The sequence below is a fragment of the Mauremys reevesii genome, linkage group 1 (genome assembly GCF_016161935.1).
Source record: "Mauremys reevesii isolate NIE-2019 linkage group 1, ASM1616193v1, whole genome shotgun sequence".
Lineage (NCBI taxonomy): Eukaryota > Metazoa > Chordata > Testudines > Geoemydidae > Mauremys > Mauremys reevesii.
Window position 1 is genome coordinate 121345815 of NC_052623.1, and position 23964 is coordinate 121369778.

Sequence of the window (23964 nt, forward strand, 5' to 3'; positions counted from 1 at the left end):
AATTTTCCAAGAATAGAAAGTCCCTCTCAGGATAGTTGGAGAGAAGAAATTGAAGTCAGGCCAGATGATAGCCATGAGCAGGGCGTCCAAGAGTGGGTTCGAGCCCTGGTGAAAAATTTTTTTCGGGCCCCCCAGCAAGGGCGGATCGGCTAAACAGGGCTGACGAAGCCAGGGAAGCCGGGCCCCACTAACTTGTACCGGCTTCCCCCCCACTCTCGTTGGCCCTGGCCATGAGTGCTGTTAGGCAAACCTTCTCTTTGTGAACTGAAGCAGTGAAGCACCTGTTTCATCCACCAAATACTGAGAGATGGAGAGTAGATAGTTGACCAAGATATACTGTCTCAAGGTGAGGTGAAGGATAACATTTTCAAAAATGTCTATGCTTGTCTTCACTGCAGAGTTAAGAACATCAGACTGGAAAGAATTTCCAGAGTCTAATCCAGTCCCCTGCTATCATAGGTAACCCCTTCATATAATCCCATTAAGAAACATGGGGTTAAGCAGATTAACTTGTGCTCTTATTTGGGTGTTGCCTCTAACCCAGTTCCATCCACACACACACTCCTGTCACCTGAGTGAGGTGGTTTACACATGAGCTAGCTGACCCATCCTGGGTTGTATGCTAAAAGCTCAAGTACTAGTAACCCACCCACTTTGCAGTGAAGATGCTGGCTAAACCACTCGAGTACTGGGAGTCCTGTCGTGCCTTCCCACAAATCCCCATGTGTCAAGAAGTTCTCCCACAGTTCATTGAGACAGAACAATAGGGTGGCTCAGGTTACTGTAGTGCTAAGAACCAAAGAATATTGCCCCAATAGTCCTAGTAACACACACGGGTGAGTACCACAGCAGTGTAGGCTGCAGTTGAGTGGACACACTTTGGTATAGCTTTGTAGCATGGCTGCTCACATCCGAACTAGGCTAAGTGCTCAGACCTCAGTGGCGATCACACGAGTGATTTTCTGAGTCTGAAGTCTGATTTTCAGAAATGATTTGGGCACTCAGGAGTGTGGTAGTGCTTTTAATTAAATTTGGCCGGCCCGAGAGGGGGTATAGGAAGTGAGCACAACTTGTCAGTTGCTAACATAACTGCTCTTGAGTGCTGCTAGTCCTCCAATGCCTTCCCCCAGCTTCCCTCGTGAGCCCAGAAAGGACACACAAGTACTTCCAAAATATACCGGTAAAGAATTCATAGAGCAGTTCAGTTTACTGCAGTGCTGAGAACCATGGGATGTGCCCCCAGAAGTATTAGCACCAATATCAAGTGAGTGCAGTGCCAGTGTGGACACAGCAACTCAAGTTTTATTTTGCAGTGTGTTCACTTTCTCTTGAGCTAGGATAACATTAGTGGAGTAACTCAAGTGTAGGCAAGTTGAGACAATGCCACAGTGAAGACTTACTCTTTGTCACTTAGACGTTCTTGAAAATTTTATCCAAAGTCCTTCCATGCAAGAGACACTGTAAAGTGGGCAGTGAACCTTAGCGGGATGGAGGGCAACCTATTTCTAGGTCAGTGAAATGCTAGCTGTACACAGAAAAGAAAATGTAATTTAAATACAATGAAGCAGCTGTCAACCTTGTAAGTACTCCAGTTCAGTGTACATAAGTGACTATTTCTAGCCACAGCTAAGTTAGGGATGTGTTACCTAAAGTTTTTAGTTAGGTTTTCAGAGCAGTGGGAAAGTAGGGAAGGTATTTTGCCTCTCAGAATATCAATAGTGAATTCATAAGAGTAAATAATTTCATTATGGTGTATAGGATCCAGAGTCCTACTCAAGTCAATTTTTTTTGTGTTTTAAAAAAATTTGTTAGTTGCACAAAATATTGTACATCAAGGAAAGGGGCTGTTATTCCTTGTCAATGCATCCCTCTATTAAGAATAAAGAAGTGGGGAAAAAAGTAAAAGCAGTACAAAGGGAAATTTAACAAGTGCAAAGCAAGACCTCCTTGTGCTTCCTCTCATCTAGGGCTTGATCTACACTACTGAAATTGATGGGAGCTTTTCCATCAACTTGAATGAGAACAGGATCAAGTCCCTATTGAGGAAGCTGACAGCAGTTTTCAGACTCTAGACTGGAACAGGCTCCTTTTTCCTGCCCTCCACCTTTCTTTGAATGAAAGGTGAAAAGGGTCTCAAAATTGCAAGAATAGGAGTATGATTTTTAATAAGATAAACATTTCCCTTTTTATTTTTATTTTCTTTGGGAAAGCAGCCTTCTTTATCATCCTGATATGGGATGAATTGAAATGAAACAAGGACTATATATATCACAATATGTTTTAAAAGGAGCATATTCAAGAATGAAGTTGCTAGCATTCTTACTGCCTTCAATAAACCAGAAAGTGTTTTAAAATATTACTAGATCTCATGGAGTTATAGTCACACTTCATAATAAGGAAATCTCTGTGATTATTTTACCATGTTTTTCACTGCCTTTAAGTCTATAAGCAATGCCTAGAGTTTTTACCAGGATATTGGTTATAGTAATAGCAACGTTCAAGTTGGAGGGAATTCATGTCTGTCTTTCTCTGGAAGATATTCTTATCAAATAAACTGCCTTCAGTCTGATACAGGAAACTGCCAACAGACTAATCACAGTTATGAGTATGATGATGGAGAACTTTTGTGGGTTTGTGATAACTATGGAAAAATTAATGAATACCACATTAATCGATTACACATCTAAAAATCCTTATAGATTCCAAATAAGGGAGAGCTCTTCTGATAAGAAAGATTTTGGAAGTTGCAGCAGCTCATAACAGAAATATAAATTAGGAAGGAAGCTCTGAGAAGATCATTAATAAGTCTATGGCACGATATTGTCATGCACTGAAGTGCTCTTACAGGACACACTGTATATGATGAACTTACAAAAATTAATCTCTAAATGGTCACACAAAAGGAACAAAGTCAGATTATGCTGTGATATGGGTTTCAGCACATGTAAACTCAACCTTTTGGAGAGTATACATGAAACTTTTCTTAACTTATGATTTATGGTCTTGCCAGCAAAAAGTCAGCAGTATCAATATTTTTACTCAAGTGGATAGTAACCATCTTGCTCTTGATAATGGCAGGGTATGTTAGAAACTCTTTGAATATAACTATAGACAGAAGTCATATGACAATGAGGGAGAGCTTAAATCATGAGACATGCGCTAGCTTAACAGGCAATGAGGGAAGCAGCAAAAGCATGTTGACCTCTTTGCTTTGAAGGTCTAGTATTAGAGAATAAAATGAAGTGGATACTCTAAAGCAGAGATAATCTCAGAACCTCTTGTATGCACTTCCACTCCTTTTCTTGCTGGCCAGGGCATCTGACAAGTTTAGAAGGGAAAAGGATAGCACAATATTGATCTGGGAGACTGTGCCTTCTGAGCTTGATAGAAATGTCATCAGACTACCAGTCACAAAGGACTTTTTACAACAAGGTAGAGCCGTCCATCTAAACCTAAACTCTGTTATCTTAATAGTGTGGTTATTGAAAGGGAGGGAGCACTGAAAAGAAAAAAATTGATTCAGGTGCGGTAATACTCAGCCAATGTTATTGCACAGCAGGAGTACAAATTAAGGGAACACTTAAGAATCTTGGAAATACTTTGGCCACAGATATAAAGAAAAGAGCAAACAGCTCCTGAAGGCCAAAATATATCACACAATAATCCACAAAAAGTGTTCATTCGTAGACTGAATTGATACCCAGGTTGGATACTGAGACTGCTACCAAGACTTTATCAGCTGTATAATTAGGCAGAGTGAGGATCTGGGTCTCCCACATGCCAGGTGATTGCCCTAACCCCTGGGCTATTTGGCATAATGGACACCATCATTATTGTCTTTTGTGTGTGTTGTGACTCCTCTGAGAACCTTACCCCAGATCACGCCTGGCAGGTGAGATAGGTGGAGAACACCTATTTTGAGGGCTTAGATGTGAGCTTGGTTCTGAACAGCTTGGCAGTATCAGGACTTAGGTGGCTTTGCACATGTCCACCAGCAGGAATTTAGGAGCCTCCAAAAGCAGAAGCTTAGATGCCTAGGAACTGAGGAATTTTTTGGGAAAGAATGGCCATACAGGGTCAGACCAATGGCCCATATAGTATCCTGTCTTATGATAATTGGAGATATACCAATCTCCTAGAGCTGGAACGGACCTTGAAAGGTCATTGAGTCCAGCCCCCTGCCTTCACTAGCAGGATCAAGTACTGATTTTTGGCCTAGATTCCTAAGTGACCCCCTCAAGGATTGAGCTCACAACCCTAGTTTTAGCAGGCTAATGCTCAAACCACTGAGCTATGCCTCCCTCTTCTGAGGGTGGCTAATGCCAGATCCTTCAGAGGGAATGAATAAAACAGATGGATCGAGTGATCCATCCTGTCATCCCATCCAAAGCTGGTCAGTGGCAGTTAGAGGCTTAGGTATACGCAGAGCATGGGGTGGCATCCCTGACCATCTTGGCTAATAGCCATTTAATAGACTTGTTCTCCATGAATTTATCTAATTCTTTTTTGAACCTATTTATATTTCTGACCTTCACAACATCCCCTGACAACAAGTTTCATGTGTTGACGGTGAAAAGAAGTACTTCCCTAAATTTGTTTAAAACCAGCTGTCTGTTAATTTCATTTCCTGATCCTTGGTTCTTGTATTATGTGAAAGGGTAAATAACAATTCCCTGTTCACATTCTCCATATCATTCATAATTTTATAGAACTCTGTCATGTCATATCTCCTTAATGGTCTGTTTTCTAAGATGAACAGCCCTTTTTAATCTCTCCTCATATGGAATCTGTTCCACACTCCTAATAATTTTGTTGCCTTTCTCTGTACCTTTTCCAATTCTAATATATCCTTTTTGAGATGCACACAGTATTCAAGGTGTGTGGGTATCATGGATTTATATAGTAGCATTCAGCAGCGTATTATTGCCTAGGCCAACAAGGCCTAGGCCTAGGCCTAGGGCGGCAAATTTCCTCATGCCCCCCCACTCTACCCCTCCCCCAAATCCCCGGCCCGCCTCCTCCCCCAGGCGTGCCGCTCTTCCCTCCTTCCTCCCAGGCTTGCTGCGCGAAAGCGCTGGGAGGGAGGGAGAAGCGAGTAGCGGCACGATCGGAGCAGGCAGAGCAGAGGTGAGTTGGGGCACGGGGAGTAACCTGGGGGGGCAGGGAACCGCTTCCTGCCCCAGCTCACCATCACCTCCACCTCCGCCATCCCCCGTGCGCGCCACAACTCCCTTTCTCCCACCTCCCTCCCAGGCTTGCCGCGGGGGAGCAGAGGTGAGCTGGCGTGAGGGGGGGGGCAATTTTTTTGGGCCTACGGGCAGCAAATTTGTTAATCCGCCACTGGTAACATGATATTTTCTGTCTGATTATCTATCCCTTTCCTAATGGTTCCTAACATTGTTAGCTCTTTTGATTTGCCACTGCGCATTTTGCAGATGTTTACAGCAAACTATTCATGAGGGCTCCAAGATTTCTTTCTTGAGTGGTAACAGCTAATTTAGAATCCATCATTTTGTATGTATAGTTGGGATTATTTTTTCCGCTATACATTACTTTGCACTTACCAACACCGAATGAATTTCATCTGCTATTATGTTTCCAAGTCACCCAGTTTAGTGAGACTTCTGTGTATCTCTTCACAGTCAGCTTTGGCCTTAACTGTTTTGAGTAATTTTGTATCATCTGCAAATTTTGCCACCTCAACTGTTTACCCCCTTTCCCAGATCATCCATGAATATGTTCAACAGCACAAGTCTCCAGTATAGATCATTGAGGGATCCTACCTCTTTTCAATATAAAAACTGACCATTTATTCCTACCCTTTGTTTCCTATCTTTTAACTAGTTATTGATCCATGAGAGGACCTTCCCTCTTATCCCATGACTGCTTACTTTGCTTAAGAGCCTTTGGTGCGGGACCTTGTCAAAGACTTTCTGAAAGTCCCAGTACACTATGGGTATGTCTATACTGCAATCTAAACCCGAGCTTAAGCCTGGGCTCAAGCCTAACCCCCCTTGCCTCTATACTGCAATTGCACTAAGCCAGGACTCGGATCCAGGGACCCAGGATCCTGCAGGGCTGTAAGGTCTGACATTGAGTTAAGCTAGGACTGGGGGGCAGGGGTTACATGGCAGCAGAGTTGTCTTCTCCAGCTTTATACTGGTGGAGCACTCACTTGTGCAGGAGAAATTCTTCAGTGGCAGTCCTGGTTGCTTTAGGTGCAAAATGGCCAGGGCTGGCTCCAGGCACCAGCCCAGCAAGCAGGTGCCCCAAGGGAGAGGGGCAGCATGCCCGGCTTTTTGGTGGCAATTTGGCGGCGGGTCCCTCCCTCCCTTTCAGAGAGAAGGACCAGCCCGCCGAATTGCCGCCGAAAACTGAAGCGGCGGCGGTAGAGCTGATCATGACTTTTTTTTTTCTTTCCTGCTTGGGGCAGCAAAAACCCTGGAGCCAGCCCTGAAAATGGCCTTGGCAAACTGAAAAATATTTGTCCCCTCCAGATCTCATCCTGCTTGTGGAGCAGGGTCCTATTTATCATGAATAAAGTGGTAAAATCAGGTCCTTATGCTGCTCTGGAACATTTGGCTTTGTACTGTATAACTAAAAAAAACTATCTGCCTGAACTACTTATACCTGCGTTGCTTTCTCCAACCAAATAAAACCAATATAATTTCCATGAACAGAAACTGTTTGACAACAGCATTTGAATTATGGGCAGCAAGAACCATTCTTTTCATTTTTAACTTCTAACCTATGATGTATAACTTGGACCTCATTTGAGAATAAGAGGTTAGTGTCTTATTGACTTGGCTCTAAATTGCATTTCATTGTATTAAAGAGGATCTATCATTTTCCTATGAATCTAGATATACTATTATGTATGAAATATTTGACTAGCACATAGCTGTAAGGCTAGATTTTGAAAAACAGTCATCTATGAAGCTAAGATGGTATTTAGTGAAAACATTCTAGAGGATTATTATTTAAAATGGTCTTATTCACAATTTGATTTTATGTAGTTTTGCTGATCATTTCCTTTGTACTTTAGGATTGTAAATTGATTGGACACACTGTTTCATCTGCACTGGAGGTAGGAGAGGAACTGAGCTAATAGCTTACAAGAGTGTTGTACCAATTCAAGATTGAGGCTAAAATGACATGATAGAGAGAAAGGTTACCTCTTTCCTAAGGTTGTCACTCCTGGTCATATTTTAATTAGAATTTACTGGACTGAAAGAGGCTAAAGAGGTAATTCTGCACTGGAACAGAGAAATTTCTAACATAAAATGGAATGGGTCAATATTCCCATTGTCTATAGGGAGTTGTCAGCTTTCATAATATTAACCCTGTAATTAACAGGATATGCAGCGATATATTTTAAAATAATGTATATATTTCAGATGCCTCTTAGTGTATTACTAGCATCTCATTTTTCTCAGGTCTCTTAGAATCACTACAATCCCTCTTTCCCCTTTGTCTTTCTATATAAAAAAGATCTTTCAGAGTTTTCTAAATAGTGCTCATTCCCAAGGGTGACTTAATGGACACAGTATGGATAAATCCACATGACAATCCACTTTACATTATGGCACAGCTGGCATTCTCTGCTCATGTTCAGCTCAGGAATAAACTTATACAGAAACTGCATCAGTGTTGAGTGTGGGTCAGTGCATACTGCTTCATCATGTCCTGGAAATGACCTCTTTTCCTCTTACAGATGATGGTGATGCACAAACATATACAATTTTTTTTAGTGCAGTCAGGGCACTAGGAGTCATTTGCAGGGTTTTTTGGGTGTGTGTGCGCACTGGTGTTGTCAGAGCTTTTACCCGGTAGTTAAAACCTCAAGTTTTTTAGTCTTCATTTGTTTAATAGAAGTACTCATATTCTCTCTGTACTATCAATTGTCAGTACTCTGTATTCTTTTTTAAAGTATAAATCATTTAAGTAGAAAAATAGAAAAAATAAGTAGAAAAATATTTACAGAACTAGACTGGATTAAAAATGTCCATTACTTGTGGGAAACCAAACCCAGAGGGTAGATGGGGAATAAAGTACAGGTTGTGTATCTGATAAGCAGCCTGAAACTAACATCTGCAGGAAAAAAATCTTTTGAAATGAGTGAGGCACTTTGGAACAGGCAGACAGGTTAGGTGCAAGGTAGTGGCTGTGTATACCTCTGTCTTTGTACAGGACCTAGCACAAGAGACTGACTTGGACCTCTGATATGGATATTAATAACAAATAAAAAGAGAAAAGAACAATGGAAAATCGATCTTTTATGGCAATTCTTAGGTACCTAAAGCAATTTCAACAGTTCTACAAAGGCTAAGTCATTTACTGCATTTTCTCCATTGCCTTTTTCCTGTCACCTTATACCCCCAAACCTGTACTGGTGAGCCATATACATTTTAATTAGAACATATTGGATTCATAAACTAACCCATCTACTTTGTTGTGATTCAGTGGGCAAATGCCTGGTCTACTTGTAGGACACCGAGTATGCACCTGCTTAGGAGTACCTGAAGTGTTTCAAACTGGTTTGTCTCTCTTTAAATACAAGAAAGTAAAATACACCAAAGTGCTATTTTCTTTGTCTGCTTATCATAGTAGACACAATTGTGTCTTAGAGGCTTAACAATTTTCATTGCCAGAAGTAAAACAGTAGCATTTTAGTTGTACTTTAAGTGATAATATTTCTATTGAATGTCTACAAAGGACAATATTTTTGCATTTGGAGGGTATAAGAAGTAAAAACATTTTTCTCTCTTACACTGGCCATACTATTCTGTAAACTCACTTGTGGTAACCACTTATAGCAACTGAACAATAAAACATTCTAGTCACAAAAGGTCATTTTCTAATAATTTAAAACTGCCTGTACAACCAATAACTTGGGTGCTGAAAATCAGTGCAGCAGTTATAAAGTCTTGGAATATAACTTTTCATGTAAGGCAATGGCTTTAGCACAGCCAGGGACATGCAAGTGACCTGGGGCATAAAATTGCTGCTAAAAAAATTATATATTTCCACAAAATGCTCAGATATCTACTTATAACAATTACAACAATGATGATTTCACATCTGTTAAGCAGACAGTTTTAATCTGTAAAAGGTTAAGCATTTGACAGTTACTTGTTCTTACATACAGATTAGCTGCTTGAGGTTTAACCTTTAGATGTACTTAAGAAACCATTCTTTTTAAAATTTATTGTGTAAAACCACCCAAATAGAAATAGTCTAATCACTTGTAATTAAGAATACAGAAATCTGGGAGTCTTCTTTCCTTCCTTTCTCATAAAAATCACTCAAATAATCTTCCTTTCCTTTTGTGTGAAAATATTTATAGGCACATTATTTTAATTTCCAGAGACACAGGTTTGTAATTAAGGATTATAAAAGGAGGATTCTATGACTAAATGTGTAGAATTAATTACCTAGACTTAATAAGGACACTTCTGGAAGAACACAATGATTCTTTCACATTGAATTCTGTGAAGTATATTGAAACCGGGTGAGTGGGAATATGGATCTTCTTGTGGCCTTTACATTTGCCTCAGAATGGAGAAAGAGGTATTTATATAGTAGTAGAAAGATCTCCAGATTTCTGTAGTTTTATATTAGTCTTTTCCTAAGTGTCATAAAATGTGATGTTTTAAACTTTTTGCATGGAACTGAATTTAATTAAAAAGTATCCCGTGGAAGTCAGGATTTTATCTCCTGGATGACATTTATTTAGCTGTCAAGAACATGTACCCGATTCAAATTAAAAGGCTTATTTTATTGTATTTTTGATTAGTGGCAAAAGAATAAATAGAACTGCAAGAGTCAAACATGCATACATGGGGATTGGACACTTGTTTGTTGTTGCTGTGTATGTCTGCTGTCTGATTCACAGAAGTGCAGCTAGGATGTCCTTTTTGTCCACCAGCAGGAATGTGAAAGCATGCAAACTTCCATTTCAGGCACTTTATAACTGTGTCTTATAATCCATTACTTTCTCCCTCCCCAAAAATGGACTCTCTGGATTTTTGGTTCACACATCCAAATTAGGCCTACAAGATAGCCAAGTCAAAAATGAAGCAACAGGTTCAGGGAAGAGGGAGGTTGCAGCTCAACAGCTTGATCTTGCACCATTCAAGTCAGTGAGCGTTTTTTTCATTGACAGGAATGGGAGCAGGATCATGTCCCAAATGAGCAAGTTGAAGGAATTCACAAAAACATAACTTAAAACATTTCTGAAAAAGTCAGACTCCCGTGTGCACAAAGTTTCTCCTGGGTAACTTTTTCTTTTGCACCAGGCATAAGGGTCTCCATGTGTGATTTTTTGTATGTTTTTTGAGCAAATATTTAGTGTGGGTAATCCAAGCAATGGGATCAGTTCATCCCTGGTCCTCAGAGTTTTCAACCTTGCCCCCCACCCACTTCCAATGTACCAGGTATGTCCCAGGCAAGAAGCAGCAGAACTGCTACTGCCTTTTGACAAGGAAAGGCAACTTTAAGTTTCAGCTGATGCTACATAGTTCATCTCCCAAGTACTGTGTCCCCTCCCCATCTATAATCTGTTATGCTACCTTCTTCACACTTTTCCTCTTTATTCTGTACTTCCTGTGTTATGTCTGAATACACAGTGAAGGCAGACATTTCCTGGGTCTTATATTGAAGGGTCGAGTTTATCATAAAGAGGAAAACAATTAGCGTGGGTGAGGCAGATATGACATGGGGGAAACCTGCATGAAAGGGTGCATGTTTTGTGGGGTGGCCTTTGGCAGGCTGGAAGCACCCAGGAATAGATGTCTCAGAGTGTTCCTGTAGCAGAAGTGTGTTTCTATGGGAGGATACAGAGAGGCTGAGCATTCGGTAGGGTGGTGGTTGTGTAGATTCCATTAGTTGCACAAGGGGGTAGGTGTCTCTCAGTGGGGAGAACACACCCAAATTGAATGTCTTGAGTAGGTGCTATTTATAAGAGATTCTAATATGTCCACTTTTGAACAGTTTTTAAAGAAGATGGACAGAGATAGTTTTTAGTATTTGATTGGTATTAACCATTGTGTTGTTATGCCCTACTTAGCTCCTATCATCATGAGTCATTATAAATGAAGAAATAGATGAGTCTGCCAGTGCCATAATATTATAGACCATTACAAACACATTAAAGAATAATAGCTATCTAGAAGCTGTAAGTCTACTATATACCAAATTAGTATATTTAAACTGAGCAATAAAAATGAGTTAATAAAATACACCTTAGAACTTGAACATAAGATTAGAGGTGACGTTTTTGCTCTTCTTCAGATTGTTGAACAATGCAGTAGGTTTGAAAAGAAGGTCAGATTATTTTATTCAAAGCCTGAGGAAGTTTTCATGGCTGAAGCATACTCCCTCTCCTTATTTTCTTAATGGTGAGCTATATTTTGTTACATATTTAGCAGCCCTCAGTCAAGCCCAGCAACAGATTTGTTTGCAAATTATAATTAACGGTTTGAAAATTGGATAACTAATGTGGTGCGGTCCTTAAAAATATATTATAGTTCCTAAATGTACAGAGAGATACTGCAGGGGAGGTGTTGAAAGCCAATGATATGAAGATTTTGATAAAATCTTGTTTCAAATTATTTAATCATTTCGGTGTTTTCTTCTATCTCTGTGATTGCCAGTACTATAAGTCTGAACTCTAATCTATTGTATAGCTGTCTTAACTGAAAAATGGAAGCAGGATGTGTTGGGGCTATTTGTAAATCAAGTGATATATAATATGGAATTTTATTTGCTATTCTTCTAGGTTTCTGATAGTTTGCATTCACTGTGTTTCAGTAAGAAGTGTAAAAAAGACACCTAGTTGGCTTATTTTAAGAGCTATGGAATCAGCTAGATTTTCAGCTGGTGTAAATCATTGTAGCCCTGTTTAATTAAATGGAACTACACTGATCTGCACCAACTAAGGATCTCGCTCTGTATCTTCATGTGAAATAATGAAATTCATGCATTAGTTATAGATGTCAGTTGTGGAAAATATTATTTAGGTTAATTGAATTAATTAAAATAAATATTTGTGTTTTAAGCAAAACAGTTTATGTTGTAAGAAGATAACAGCCACATTTTATGCATCCTTTTCTTTGCTGGATTTTGTTCCTTACAGATAATGATCTTTCAATCTCTGTTACATAAATATGCATGTCATGTTCAAGTTTCTATTTAATGCATCCATGAGTAAGAAGCACTGTATTTGATTAACTTTATTAACAATAAATAATCAAGTGTACTGTTTTATGTTTACTCCTGTTTAAGGGAAAACACCCATGTGAGTAACTTTACTCATGTGAGTACTGCCATTGATCTTAACAGGATTACCCATATGAGTAAAATTAGTCAAGTGTGTAAGTGTCTGTAGGATCAGTCCTTTGGTGTGTAGCACCCTTAGAGCTTTTACTATCTGGCAAGCAATCATTTATATCCTTTTTTAAAATATATTTATGGCTTTTTTGACTAATTGCTTCTTACATGACTTAGAGCATTTTGCATTGTTACCATTTGTTAAAACACATCCAGAAGCAGGCAGAGCAGAATCATTTTTCAACTTTTTAGTGTCATTTTTATAGACAAATAACACTTGTAAATGGTGGATAATAGCCAGCAGAATGCTGTGTTGTATAAAATGTGCATGAATTATATTTGCTGGGAGATAGAAGGTTAACTTGTCTATGAACTAATTGAGGAGCTTTATGGTAAATCCAAAGTGGTGTATGCACATTATAAACGTGACTTAAACCAGATTAAAAAGGGGTTTTCCTTCTCTTGGGGATTATTCATCACCTCATCCCTTTTTTGGGCAGCCTGGTATTTAAAAAATGAAAGTCTAATCACAATGAATCCATAGGAACTAAAACAGTGAGAACAGAGCAGATGTGCTTAATGATGTGACACATCAACACTTGACAACCTTGGCCCCAATCCTGCAAGCCCTCTGTGCTCAGAACTCCCACAAACTTCAGTGGGAATTTGTGCACTGAGTGTTTGCAGCATTAGGCCTTAATCTTCATTCACTGTCATGCATAATAAAGTTTACTAGGCTAGTATTAAAAAAACTGTTAGGTTTTTTTTGGTAATCTACAATTCATAGTTTACTTTAAAATGTTTATTTTCATGTTGTGTCTTATGGAAGAATTTAGAATAACTGCCTTCCCTTTTCTCCAATAGAGTGTGTGTGTGTGTATCTCTCTCTCTCTCTCTCTCTCTCTAGTGTGTGTGTGTGTGTGTGTATTGACCTGTGCTAGTCAACATAAGTTTATATGAATGTCTTTGACCAATGCCAAGCAATGGCAAAATAGACAAACGGCTCTGTTTGCAAAAAATGTTCTTTGCGTATACAATATAGGACTTGAACCCCGAAGACACTTAAGCACGGGTTTAACCTTAACCCTAATCCATTGACTTCAATCGGAGTGTTCTTTTCTGGATTGGGGCCTATGTATTTTAAATTGATTAAAACATTATATTTGCATGTATTGTTTTTGGTTCATCCTCTAGGTCAGTGGTTCCCAACCTTTTCTCTGCTGTGGCACACCTCAGGCGCCAGGGGTTCTTCCCCCCGCCTCTGGCTGCAGGATGGAAGGGGAGAGGCAGAGGAGCAGACCCCTTGCTCAGACAGGAAGGAGGGAGGAAGAAAGGGGGATTGAGCTCTGATTGGTTGCTCCACCCCTGGAGGAGGCCGGGATAGTGAGACAGACAGCCAATCAGAAGGCAGCTTCCCTCCTTTGTTCTCACATGTACTTTTCAAAAAAATTCTGCGGCGCACCTGTTTGGGCCTGACGGCATACCAGCGTGCCATGGCTCACTGATTGGGAAACACTGCTCTGGGCTTCTTCCATTTTCCTCCTTTTATTCACCCTGAAAGGCCCAACATCATGATCTCCTTGACTAGAGAGAAAGAGTGCTGGTAGCAGTTTGTCAATCTTGCCCCATGCTTTGACTAGAGGGAAGTGTTACTATAGATGCAACACAAGCCCCCAGCAACTGAGTGGTTTTTCCCAGGTTCAGCTGAACGTGGGAGTTTGGGACTGACCTCATGATCCAGACTCATATCCCCATCGTGCTGTGCAGTACTACCACACTGCAATCCTACTCCCAGTTCATTGTTTTAAGTATTGTACCTTTTATTTACACATCTTGGCATTTAATTTTTGCAATGGTTTTAATTTAACATTTAAATAAATATTTAGGGCATGGGTAGAATTTCAGCAATTTGTTGCTAGGATTCAGTAGAGTTCATGCCAGCATGCATTCTTTATCCTTTTTCTAAGGTACTCAGGAGACACAAATGCAGAACTCTGGATAATATCCTTCTAGCGATGGCATCTGGCTTCTTGGCAGACTCCTCAGGCAATTGGCAGCCTTGCCTTTAGATTCAAAACTGGTTCTCTGATAAGTTTTTGTGAGATGTCTTGTCCTTCTGGTTGTCATTTTTGCTTGGTTTACCTTTGATTCTGAGGAATTACTGCATTATTGATTATTTGAGAATGTGGTGCTTGTCTAATCTGTCATGCTAGTTGAGATTTTATGGTAAAAGAGGTGCTTTCATATGTATCTAATGTGGACACATGCCTATTTTATTGTGGTTTTTGTGTCTTTTTTCTGAATGAATCAAGAGTCAAAAGTACAATATTCCATTGGATTGTGGGAGTGTGTGTATTATGGTGTCGGTAGCATCTGAATAGCTAAGGATGTGTTTAGATTTGCACTCCAAATTGGACATACTAACTCTTCAGAAGACAACTGAATTTTCTGTGTAATTTTGTTTTGGTAAAATATTTACTACTTTGAAGTGGAGACATTTTTTGGCTTCTCTCTCTCTCTCTGCCACACGTGTGCTCACATATATAACACCTCAGGATCAGGACACTCTGAACTTTAAAAAATTGAACACATTAAATTATCTTGAACAAAGGAGATTACTTTACTTTACTGAGCTACACCTAGATTAGTTGATGGAGCTGCTTAGATCCATCACCTGCTTCCATTTTCTGACATTGCTCAGACTGCCTCCAACTCATCAGCAATCCTGGTCACAGAGACAATAGGAAGCTTGAGACACAGTCTGGACAGAAGAAGGAATTGAGAGGAGGCTGAACTCTGGGGGAAAATGGGAGGCGAGGATATGGGTGGCAGGCAGAGTGAAGAGAGCTTGGAGGAAGGCTTTGGGGGAAACTGAGGGCTTTAGAAGGGATATGTGGTAATTTTGGAAGAAGAGGCTTGTGTGTGTGTGTGGGCGGGGGGGAGTAAAGGTCCACGTTTGAAGGATTCCCCTGATGCTAGTGCCCCTGCCATCTTATGGTGAGGTGGGAAAGGGAAGAGAGAGGAGGGACCTTTCCTCTGAACATGCTTGAGAAACTGAGTTACCAGTAGTGTGTCACTGATGGCTTGATGCAAAGATGCTGGAATCTCCTGCCCACCCCAGCCCCACTATTAAAAATATCTCCCTGGTCCCCTCCATGGCCCTAAACTCCCAATCACTTCTTGGTCATGCAGAGTGGGCAGCCTTTTGTGTATGTGTGTGGCAAGGAAGGGATCCCTTTGGAAAATTAGTGAGGGTATGGGATATGCTAACATACATGCACAATATATAGTATAATTCATAGTGCATATAGTTTATATGCATTAAAATATGTATAATCGGTAGTTAGGAACCAGGTTGTAGGCCGTCAGACCTAGTAGTCAGAGCAGTGGAACAGGAACGGGGGTCAGGGCTGGACTCAACTGCCAAATACCAGAACCAGGGGTAGAGCCAGAGTCAGGACCAGGAATTGAAGCTGAGGATCAGAGCCAGTGTTAGATACCAAATGCGAAAGCCAAGGGTTGAGCCTGAGTTAGTCAGAAGTTGGAGTCTATGGTCAGGAGCCAGGTGAAAGGGCAGGAATTGGAGAGAGGCTAAGACCAGGCATGGAGCAGAAGCAAGATAGGGATAAACAATAAGAAGCAGGTCAGGAATCAGGAACAGGGTTGGATAAGGATTGCAGGAGGCAGGCAAGAGAAGGATCCAATGTGACGGCAGCAGTAGCAGCATCAGGAAGTCTTCACAGATGCTCAGATACCCCAAGTGGCTTACTTCCTGGCTTAAATAGCGAGTGTGAATCAATCAGCTGTCTGCAGGCCTTGGGTGCTCTGACAGGACTTCCTCTGGTTCCTGACCATCCAGGTTTAGCAAGATGCTGCTTCATCCATCTCTCTTGCTGGCAATGAGGGAGTGTCAGCGATCCAACCCCTTCTTCCCGCCCAGCCCTGTGTTCTAGACTTGCACCCTTAGATCCTTACAGTAGTGCACACCTACAGCTGAACTGGGTCAAGTGGGAGGTGCACCACGTATGACACAAGTTAGCACTGAGGTTGGAGACTGAAGGGCTTTGGTTCTCTGATATTTGTACAACCCTCTCTAACCCAGGGAGAAGTACTTTAATGCAAAGGTCACTGCTAACTCACGCTTTCCATAACATAACACAGTGCACTAGTATTGAGCACCCCTCCGCCTCCAAAATATTATAGAGAGTATTACTTTAGATAAGTGTTTCTCAAACTGGGGTCACCGCTTGTGTAGGGAAAGTCCATGGCGGGCCGGGCTGGTTTGTTTACCTGCCCCATCCGCAGGTCCGGCCGATCGCGGCCAGCAGCTCCCATTGGCCTGCAGCGGCGAATTGTGGCCAGTGGGAGCCGTGATCGGTCGGACCTGCGGACAGGGCAGGTAAACAAACCAGACCGGCCCACCAGGGGCTTTCTCTACACAAGCGGTGACCCCGGTTTGAGAAACACTGCTTTAGATAGCTTCAAATAATCAAAAGGATAACTTGATGGAATAGTCTGGTATAATAGAGTCCTAAATGAACCACAAGTGCCTTTTCCCCCAAATTCTACAGCTGCATGTCGTGGAAACTGGTTTAAAATATTACTACTGTGTGTGAGGAGTAATTAAAAAAGAATGGCTTGGGCAATGCAGTATATTACCTAGCGGTGTGATGGATTTCCAGGTGGGAGACTCAAATTTTAGAATGACTTCGGGACTGCCATTCCTTGTTCTGGACAGGGCAGTAATGCCACACTCTTTTCTAAGGACGAGGGAAAAGCAAGGAAGGTATACAACAAAGCACAAGTACATGCTTAACTTTAAGCAGGAGACTAGTTTAAAGTTAAGCATGTGTAAGTGCTTTGTTGGATTGGGACCTAGCACTCCCTGTCTGGCTATCTAGAATAATGGCATTGCAAACGTTGCGGAAACTGCATGGTTTTACAGATTACAGCGGCTGCTCAAGAACTGTAGGCTATATTGGTACAAGATAAGTAGGCCAGAGTGAATGTGTGGCTAGAAGTTCAACATATTTAGCCCCTTCCACATAAAAGAATCCCCTTTGGGATCGTGCTGAGAAAGAGCCAACCTGTGGTCATTAATTACACTTGCCGCAAAAAGAATATACACCGCTACCCTGCTATAACGCAGTCGCGGGGAGCCAAAAATCCCTACCGTGTTATAGCTGAAAACCCGTTATATCGGGGTAGTGGCGGCAGGGCTCCGGCGGTGATTTAAAGAGCTCCAGGCTCTGGCTGCTGCGGGGGGTCCGGGCCTTTTAAATCGCCGGCGAGCCCTGCTGCCGCAGCCCCGGGATAGCAGTGGCATGGCTCCAGCGGTGGTTTAAAGTTTTAGAAAAAAGTTGGCATTCAAAACTAAGGGCTTGTCTACACTACAGGACTATTTCGAATCTACTTAAGTCGAATTTGTGGATTCAACCTTAATAAGTCGAATTTGTGTATCCATACTAAATACACAAATTCGAACTTCTGAGTCCACATTCACGGGCCAGCTGACTTTGAAGCGGTGCCCTGTGGGAAGCTATCCCACAGTTCCCGCACTCCCCGCTGCCCATTGGAATCGTGGGATTTCCCCCCAATGCATGCTGGGGGGAAAAATGTGTCGTCATTGAACCGTCAATCCCGCCCTCCCTGTCTTCCTTGAAAGCGCCGGCGGGAAATCTGTTCGCGCCTTCTCTGGTCGGTTACAGCGCGGACGCCACAGCACTGCGAGCATGGAGCCCGCTGCGATCATCGCTGCACTTATGGCGTTGTCAACTCCTCGCACGTTATCGTCCACCTCTTCCACAGTCAGATGCTGAGAAACCGGGCGAGGAGGCTCCGCAGCACGGTGAGGAGAGTGGCGCAGACCTCTCAAAGCAGGGTACGCCGGGCAGTGGAGATCATGGTGGCAATGGGTCAAGTTCATGGTGTGGAACGGCGATTCTGGGCCCGGGAAACAAGCACAGACTGGTGGGACCGCATAGTGCTGCAGGTCTGGGATGACACAGAGTGGCTGCGAAACTTCAGGATGCGTAAGGGCACTTTCCTTGAACTGTGTGACTTGCTGTCCCCTGCCCTGAAGCGCCAGGACACAAGGATGCGAGCAGCCCTGACTGTGCAGAAGCGAGTGGCCATAGCCCTCTGGAAACTTGCCACGCCAGACAGCTACCGGTCAGTAGCGAACCACTTTGGCGTGGGCAAATCTACCGTGGGGATTGCTGTCATTCAAGTAGCCCACGCAATCGTTGAGCAACTGCTCTCAAAGATAGTGACTGTCGGAAATGTCCAGGTCATCATAGATGGCTTCGCCGCGATGGGATTCCCAAACTGCGGTGGGGCTATAGATGGGACTCACATCCCTATCCTGGCACCAGCCCACCAGGCCAGCGAGTACATTAACCGAAAGGGCTACTTTTCAATGGTGCTGCAAGCTGTGGTGGACCATAGGGGACGTTTTACCAACATCAACGGCGGGTGGGCGGGCACGGTTCATGACGCGTGTGTTCAGGAACTCTGGTCTGTTTAGACGCCTCCAGGCAGGCACTTTCTTCCCGGACCACAAAATAACGGTTGGGGATGTGCAGATGCCTACAGTGATCCTCGGGGACCCGGCCTACCCGCTAATGCCCTGGCTCATGAAGCCCTATACAGGCGCCTTGGACACTGAAAAGGAACTCTTCAACTACCGGCTGAGCAAGTGCAGAATGGTGGTGGAGTGTGCTTTCGGACGTCTCAAGGGGAGATGGCGGACCTTACTGACTCGCTCGGACATCAGCGAAAGAATATCCCCGTAGTTATTGTTGCTTGCTGTGTGCTCCACAATCGCTGTGAGAGCACGGGCGAGCCCTTGGGGGCCGCTTGGGAGGTTGAGGCAAATCGCCTGGCTGCTGTTTACGATCAGCCAGACACCCGTGCTGAGAGAATATCCCAGCGGGAAGCGATATGCATCAGGGAGGCTTTGAAAGCGAGTTTCCTCGCAGAGCAGGGTAACCTGTGACTGTCCACTTGATTTTAAGAGAGCCTGATCATAAACCAAGTTTCCCCCACTTCCCAAGGACGTTTTAAAACTAAGGACATGTTTTAGTAATTAATAATAAATCTTTCGTTGACTTTGCATTTCTGTTTCTTCGTTGAAACATGGAAGCATTCTGTGCTGGTTAAGGTGTGCACTGATGGGTGGGTTTGCAGGAAGGCGAGGGTGCCGTCTTTGGATAGGGGTTACCATGACGGCTGTGGGTTTGGGCGTTGGAAGGGTGAGGGGTGTGGGAAGGGTGAGTAGCTGCCCCTGGATGAGGTCTCTTTGGGGCTCAGGGCACCGGGAGGATCGTGAGGATCCAAGTGCATGTGAAGGGAAGCCTGCCTTTACATTCGGGATGTCAGGCACCAGGACCCTGCACAAGCATACACATCAAGGAAAGACCCGGGCAGCATACACCACACAGACTGTCCCTGGTGCCTAGTGACTGCAGTCTGTGTGTGCCCTGCAGTTGACCCTGCAGCCAAGTCTGTAGCATGGCACTGTGGGCTATGCACTGACATTACAATCCCCCCCCCCCACAGAACAACAGAAAGTCTTCTGACACCAGAAACGTGACGGAAACAGTCAGTAACACCAAACCGCTTTTAATAATGTAATACACAGTGGGGGGTTTGAACTTGGAGTTGGGACTGGTTGATGCTGTAAGGAAAGAGCTTGTACAAATTTACAGCGCGACAGTTGTCTCGAACATTATCGGTGTGCTGCGGTGCAGGGACAGTTCTCACGGCCCCTACCGCCCCTCCGTCTTGTCACTTTGGGTGAGGGGGGGACAGGACTTCTTGGCATTGGAGGGCGGTTGCAGATGCACTGCAGGGGGGCTCTCTCCTCCTGACTGCGGTCTTGCAGAACATCTACAAGGCGCCGGAGCGTCTCCGTTTGCTCCCTCATTAGATCAAGCAGCGTTTGAGTCGCCTGCTGGTCTTCCTGCCGCCACCTATCCTCCCGTTCCAGGTGTGTGCGATGCTGCTGACACAGGCTCTCCCTCGACTGTCTCTGCTCTGCCGCCTCCGCTCTGGAGCTGGCCATCAGTTCCTGGAACATGTCGTCCCTTGTCTGTGTCTTTCGGCGTCTAATCTGAGCCAGCCTCTGCAGGGGATGGCGGGGCAGTCCGGGAAGGAGCCAAGCTGTGTGATGCGAAAAGTAGGTGATTTCCTTGAACAAATACATGTTTGCCAACAGTAAACACAGTCTAGTCATTTTCAGTTAAGAAGACCAAACAGGGAACCAAGTCTCAGGAGATCTCGGAACTAGTCCGAGATTTCGGAATACGCTCTCATTGGCGGCGCGATTGCACTGGATAGCGCACAAGCGAGGAGAGACAGCTGCATCCCTCTTGCACAAAGTCCTGGTAAGCCTTACAGTACAGAGTGCTTATCAGTTAGTGCTTAGCTGTGCTCTCCTGCTGGAGGCAATGTGCAAAGCAGAAAAGATGAGCGTTATGCGGCATCTCCCGCCAGTGAACGGAAAGACCCTGTATGCTTTTCCTCTGAGGCCTGCAACACGTGGCTGTTAAGCGAGGGTCATTCTTATGCAAAGTAAAACTCTGTTAAGCGAGGTCATTCTTATGCAAAGTAAAACTCTGTTAAGCGAGGGTCATTCTTATGCAAAGTAAAAGTCTACCATGCACAATAGTAACAGTACACTAATTCCACTAATTAGATGCAGCACTTCCACAACGACATCACCCTGAGGCGTGTCAGGCGCACACAGAGAGAGCGGATGTTAACAGAAGCCCTGCACAGACCAGGACCCTACGCTGCCATGCTCAGAGGCGATGGTCCCCCTGTACCTGAGGATGGCATGGCGCGGAAGAGTGTGCTTCAACGGAGCACCCAATAAAGCACCTCTCCCAAGAAACCTCTTGCTGAGGCTTTTCCAGCTGCTCTCTGAGAGCTTTTTTGAACTATCCCCAGAGGACTATTGCTCCATTCCTATATGTGTAGACCTGCTGTTTGTATAGTTTCATATTTAAAAATTTTTATGTAGTATTTCTATTTTTTATATATATCCCTGTTTCTTAAAAAATAAATGTTTCCTTGTTTGTAGCACTTACCGCCTGATCCTTCCCCTGATTCCGAGTCCGGGTTAACGGGCGGGGACGGTTGGTAGGGGATCTCTGTGAGGGTGATGAAGAGATCCTGGCTGTCAGGGAAAGCGGGAGTGGGTTCGATGTCGCCTGCGCCGTCCTCAAAAGACCCTTCCTCATCTTCCCCATCGGCGAACAGGGAGGAGGAACTGTCCCGGTACACTATTCCGTCCTCGGAGTCCACCGTCACTGGTGGGGCACTGGTGGCAGACCCACCTAGAATGGCATGCAGTGCCTCGTAGAAGCGGCATGTCTGGGGCTGGGCTCCGAGCGTCCGCTTGCCGCTCTGACTTTATGATACCATTGTCTTAGGTCCTTCACTTTCACGCGGCACTGCATCGCATCCCGGCTGTATCCTTTGTCTTTCATGGCTTTAGAGACCTTCTCGAAGGTCTTCGCGTTCCGCTTGTTGGAGCGCAGCTCCGAGAGCACAGACTCCTCACCCCACACAGCGATCAGATCCTGGACTTCCCGGTCAGTCCATGCTGGGGACCTCTTTCTATTCTGGGATTGCCCGGACTCCTCTGCTGGAGAGCTCTGCATCGTTGCAGGTGCTGCGGAGCTCGCCCCGATGTGCAACCAGAACGTCAGATTCAAACCGCCCAGACAGGAAAATTAATTCAAATTTTCGCGGGTCATTTCCTGTGTGGCTGGCCAGAGAATCCAAGCTCGGACTGCTGTCCAGAGCGTCAACAGAGTGGTGCACTGTGGGATAGCTCCCGGAGCTGCTAAGTTCGATTAGCATCCACACCAAGCCTAATTCGAGCTAGCAAGTGCGAATGTAGCGTTACTCCACCTGCCGGGGTGGAGTACCAAATTCGAACTAAAGAGCCCTCTAGTTCGAATTAAATGGCTTCCTGGTGTGGACGGTTGAGCGGTTAGTTCGAATTAACGCTGATAAATTCGAATTAAAGTCCTAGTGTAGACCAGGCCTAAGAATCTTGGGGAAAGGCAAGAAGTTATTTGTGTGTGGAATGTAGTACACTCCAAGACATTGATTTCTCCATTTTAATTGACTCTTTTATTATAAAGGCATTGTTCAGAAACTGTGGCTCACTATGTCCATTTCCAGTTTTCATTCCTCTTAATGAATTATAACTCATATTTGAAGTATTACTTTACACTTCATTATTGAGGATAGTTAGCAACTGGAACTTGCTAGTGTACTTATTTTTTTTAGGTATTGTAAATGAGATGAAATGTTAGTAATGAGAAGGTCATATGGTGGTTTCCGTTAAAAAGTCAATATTTACTATCTGTCACCAGACAGTGGAATCTCACTTACAGAAGTATTTTTCTATTCTTAGCAAAAGAAACAATTGCTAAAGCTCAGATACCACTGTGTATTCACTGTTTAAAAATCTTGACTTTTTAGGGTACGTCTACACTACGGGACTATTCCGAATTTGCATAAACCGGTTTTGTAAAACAGATTTTATAAAATCGAGTGCGCGCGGCCACACTAAACACATTAAATCGGTGGTGTGCGTCCATGGTCCGAGGCTAGCGTCGATTTCTGGAGTGTTGCACTGTGGGTAGCTATTCCCTAGCTATCCCATAGTTCCCGCAGCCTCCCCCGCCCCTTGGAACTTCCGGGTTGAGATCCCAGTGCCTGATGGGGCAAAAATCATTGTCGCGGGTGGTTCTGGGTAAATGTCGTCAGTCACTCCTTCGTCTGGGAAAGCAACGGCAGACAAGCATTTCGCGCCTTTTTTCCCTGGATTGCCCTGGCAGATGCCATAGCATGGCAATCATGGAGCTTATTTTGCCGTTTGTGACTCTCACCGTATGTGTACTAGATGCCGCTCACAGAGGCGATTCAGCAGCGCTACACAGAAGCATGCTTTTGCTTTTGCATGACAGCAGAGATGGTTACTAGCCATATTGCACCATCCAAACCCTTCCATAAATTGGAACTGAGGATGATCATGGCTACCAGTCCTTTTGTACCATTTGCTGCTAGTGCCCTGGTCAATCAGCCAGGGCGCAAAGCCAAGAGTGGTTACTAGCCATATTGTACCTTCCATCGTTTTGTACCATTGGCTGCTGTCATAAGTGCCCCTGGCCGATCAGCCAGGGGCAAAAGCAAAATTGGGAATGACTCCTGAGTCAATCCCTCCTTTTGGTATCTAAAAATAGAATCTGTGCTGCCTAATATAGGCAAGTGTGCTAGAGAACCACCTGCTCTGTGTCAGAGCCCAGAAATTATCTGTATGCTATTCACAGGGGTGCTCCTGTAACAACCCCACCTGTTGATTCCGTTCTTCCCCCAGCCTTTCTTGGCTACCGTAGCATTGTCCCCCCACTTGTGTGATGAATTAATAAAGAATGCAGGAATAAGACACACTGACTTGTTAGTGAGAAATGAGTGGAAGGCAGCCTCCAGCTGCTATGATAGTCCAGACAGGACATTAAGCAGTGTGTAGGAGAGAAGCCCAGCATCCCACTGCTAGTCCAGGGGCAACTGAATCTTTTCTTTACACATGAAGGGTGGGGCTGATGGAGCTCA

General features: G+C 43.7%; 1 protein-coding gene across 9 annotated transcripts in view; it reads left to right on the forward strand.

Annotated features, from left to right (window-relative positions):
- The window catches only part of AFF3 (AF4/FMR2 family member 3), a 561464-nt gene that overhangs the window by 110027 nt on the left and 427473 nt on the right, over positions 1-23964 (forward strand). The window contains exon 1 of one of the 9 annotated variants that reach the window (XM_039533272.1): positions 7069-7087. The exons of the other annotated variants lie outside the window; for them this stretch is intronic. The gene's annotated coding sequence lies outside the window, so the exon portion shown is untranslated. Of the gene's footprint in view, positions 1-7068; positions 7088-23964 lie in introns of those variants that run through there. 9 annotated transcript variants of the gene reach the window in all.